We start from the raw sequence: 4,215 nt of genomic DNA, 5'->3' as shown, positions 1-4,215 counted from the left end.
TGGCCACCATGAAGCCGCCACGACACCGAGAGGCCACCACGAACCTTCCCGCGCCGCCGCCCATGACCAGAGCAACGGCCACGCCCGGCCGCTGCCCACCTGCGTCGCCCAGCGAGCTCCAAGCGCCGGAGCCGCCGGACACGCACCACCGATGCCACCACCAACCAGTGCCACCTCCACCCCCCGCACCCCGCCGTCGAGTCCAATCGCTGTGCCGCGACCAGACCAACAAGTAGCACCACCACTAGATGCTGCCCCCACCGCGAGGACCAGCCGGAGCACCAGCCCTGGCCAGCCGCAGCCGCCGAGGGCAGCCATGCGCCACCCGGGACGCCGGCGACCAGATATGGCCACACCAAATTGAGGGCCGCAGACACCATGGGCACGCCCGCGCGCAGCCATCACCGTGGTTACCAGGGGCCACAACGGCCATGAGGCACGCACAGGAGCCCGCCGTCGCCGCTCGAGACCACGCCGTTGCGCCCTGCCGCCAACGCGCCACCATCCGCCGAGGAGACCGCCCACGTCGATCCCACCAATAGAGGAGAGAGAGGGTCCCGTCGCCGCCAACGCCGACCGGGCTTTGCCAGGTGGCGCGCCCCGGCGCCGGCGAGGAATAGAGGAGGGAGGAGGGGCGCGGGGACGGCGGCGTTAGGGTTTCCCCCCTTGGCCGCCACGGAAGCGACGCGAGAGGGGCGAGAGGAGCTTCGCATGTTGGGGTTTGCTGCACCAAGTCGTCTCCCGAGCTTCCTCCTTTCCAAGCTGCGAGTGCCAAGCACCGTACCAAGGGCAAGCCATGGGCTCCCGCAGTCGTCCTACTCCTACCACCCTAGTCCTCGTGCTGCTGCTACAACTCTACGAGCATCCACAGCGTGATGCTGCCAAATTCTCGTATTAAACGGGATGTGGCATCGGCATCAAATTTTGCATCATCTATACAAAGTATGTGATTCCAAATATCTTTATAGTCGGTCCCATCACTCAATAGAATAGGATAAAAATCTGGCCATCTCTCTCCTCAGGCAGTGGTTCTCCTCCCGCTGCATGCTGCGTCCAAGGGCTCCTCTGGCCAGATGTAGTTTTTTATTGCCTTGGGCTAATTTGGCCTCGGCGAACATGAAAGCATCGGTTCCCTCTTTCTTCAATTTAGCACCACCCTCCACAATGGGTCAAACCAATGCCAAAATCTGTTTTAGCATTTGGCATACATTATGGATGCCCTACTACGCGCCGCACTGGGCCTTCTCGCTCTCCTTCAATCTCAACTTCTCCGACCCCAGCGCCGGCTCATGGGTGGACCTGGACGGCGATGCATACATCGCTCGGCCGAGGCTCGAGCTGACGAAAAACGTCCTGAGCAGCATCGGCCGGGCGTCGTACCGACACAAAGTTCCGTTGTGGAACGGCGCCACCGGCGAGATGGCGAGCTTCGCCACCAACTTTTCCTTCCGAATCATGCCGGAGAAGGCCGGCCTGACAGGGACAGGAGGCGACGGGATGGCCTTCTTCATTGCGCATTTCCCTTCAGAGATCCCGCCCAACAACAAAGGCGGCGGCCTCGGCCTCCTTCCGGCCTACACCAACGAGACGGGCCGCACCCGGGTCGTGGCCGTGGAGTTCGACACTCTCCGCAACTCACACTATGCCGACATCAACGACAACCATATCAGCATCGACATCAGCTCCGTCAACTCCATGGCGTCCACGGACACGACGACGAGGCCGGGCAGGAACCTCACGTCATCCTATGTTATGGTGGCCACTGTGAGGTATCATAACGAGTCCCGGATGCTGGCTGTTGATCTCCTCATTGATGATGCCTAGTACCAGGTCAATGCAACCGTCGATCTGAGCAGATGCCTACCGGAGGAGGTCGCTGTGGGTTTCTCCGCCGCGACCGGCGACGCCTCCGAGCTACACCAGGTACTGTCATGGTCATTTAGCTCCACTCTACCTCCTCTACCGACTAGGAACAATCACAAAAAGTTAGTAATGATCCTACCATCCGTACTAGTCCCATTTCTTCTTTTATTAGTATGTGCGGCCGTGGTGCTATGGCGGCGCCACAAGAAAATGAGAGCAAATAAGGACAGCCAAGAACGGTGTGCCAATAGAGGTGACCTCGAGAGAGGTGTGGCTGCCGGCGGTCCCAGACCGTACACCTACCATGAGTTGGTTGCGGCAACGAAACAATTCGCGGAGGAGGAGAAGCTCGGACGAGGCGGTTTCGGTAGCGTTTACCGGGGTCACCTCACGCTCACACCCGCAACCGCCGACCATCGTGCGGTGGCGGTAAAGATGTTGTCGGCGGAATTGTCAGTGCACGGGAGGAAGGAGTTCGAGGCCGAGGTGAGGATCATCAGAAGATTGAAGCATCGGAACCTTGTGCAGTTGTTGGGTTGGTGCGACAGCCGCAAGGGTCTTCTGCTCGTCTACGAGCTCGTTACAGAGGGCAGCCTAGACAGGCCCCTCTACAGCATGGACCGCAGGTATCTGACATGGCCAAAGAGGTACAAGATAATCCTTGGCTTGGGATCGGCGCTACACTACCTCCATGGAGAGTGGGAGCAATGCATCGTGCACGACGACATTAAGCCCAGCAATATCATGCTTGACTCATCCATGAGCACCAAGCTCGGGAACTTCGGCTTAGTCCGGCTTGTGGACCATGACACGGGGTTGCTGCAGACCCCAAAGGCCTTGCCTCAGCGCCTTGCCCTTAGGAGGAAGCATGTTGCCGATTGCGTGTTGGGTGCTTTTCCACAGCGCCAGCTCCGGCGATAGCCGCGGCTGCAACACCCTGGGCAACTCGTCCCTGCCGACGGTGATGCTAGCAAACATCTCCGCCACCATGCCTTGGGCCTGGCGTGACAGCCTTGTCAGATCCACCGTGGCTCCCTCGCCGATCAAGGCCCTTACCTCGGAGTAGCCCGTGCAAACGGGAAAGCCATGCTCGGCCTCGGCCACCGGACCCTCGCCCCAGAAATGCGGAGGGATTCTAATGCGACCGCCGCCGCCGATGGGGAGAGCGTCTTTGTCCAGCCCCGCCTGGACCTCAATGTTGAGGCCTTGGAGAGAGCAGCTACCCCATTGAGGGAAGGATACGTCCGAGCCCATGCTTCTCATATAGTACTATATATAGGAGGGACAATGATATTTGGCACACGTGTGCCAGATTGTTAAAAGTGCCACACCACTCTTCTCCCTTTGATCCCACCTCCTCCCGAGCGACCGCCCTCCTTCGATCCCATCTTCTCTGTGTTTTTTCAGGTCTGTAGTTTAAAATAGGCAAAAAGAAAGGCATTGAAGGGGAATCGAACCCAAACCCTCCCACACGAAACTAAGTTGCAACATCCAATTGTGCTAGCCCACTTAACTAATTACATACAACTTACATACTAATTGTATCTTCCTGTGACGAAAATAAACAAAACAAGCAGTGATTAGTAACTGAAAATCCAAACCGGCAGCCTCACTTCTACGGGTTTTGGAACAATGCCCCCCCCCCTCCGGTCATTGTTACCATGGTGTTTGTACGTAAGTACTCAAATATGTGGTGAGTAAATTATCGCGTTATTTAGGCAGAAGTTATCGCGTGTTCATAAAAAAATCACTTGGGCAAATTTAGTATGGTGTTTTGTACCAAAGTTACCATGTTTGCGGTGTGTAAATCATCATGCTAGGTACATAGAAGGTATTGTGTCTACGTTTTCAACAATTTTTTCAACCCCAGATTTGAAAGTTGCCATGATGTTCATACACAAGTTATCAGATCTGCATGAGTAAACTATCATACTATTTACACAAAGGTTATCAGGGATATGTTTTTATCAACTTTTTCCTGGGTCAAAAATTACCGTGGTGTTTGTACGAATATTATCACGATCGTGGTATGTATATTACTGTGTTATTTATACACAATTTTGTTGGGAACGTAGTAATTTCAAAATTTTCCTACGCATACGCAAGATCATGGTGATGCATAGCAACGAGAGGGGAGAGTGTGATCTACGTACCCTCGTAGACCGACAGCGGAAGCGTTATGACAACGCGCTTGATGTAGTCGTACGTCTTCATGACCCGACCGATCAAGCACCGAAACTACGGCACCTCCGAGTTCTAGCACACGTTCAGCTCGATGACGATCCCCGGACTCCGATCCAGCAAAGTGTCGGGGAAGAGTTCCGTCAGCACGACGGTGTGGTGACGATCTTG

At 55.7% G+C, this 4,215-nt stretch overlaps 1 pseudogene; it reads left to right on the top strand.

The window, feature by feature from the left end:
- The first annotated feature begins 796 nt into the window (after window positions 1-796).
- Window positions 797-2,784, top strand: LOC125519292 (L-type lectin-domain containing receptor kinase IX.1-like; annotated as a pseudogene).
- Window positions 2,785-4,215: the final 1,431 nt, after the last annotated feature.

Source organism: Triticum urartu, chromosome 7A (genome assembly GCF_056163025.1).
Source record: "Triticum urartu cultivar PI428250 chromosome 7A, HENAU_Tu73, whole genome shotgun sequence".
NCBI lineage: Eukaryota > Viridiplantae > Streptophyta > Magnoliopsida > Poales > Poaceae > Triticum > Triticum urartu.
Note: the sequence above shows the minus strand (reverse complement) of the source record. Positions and strands in the feature narration are given on the sequence as shown.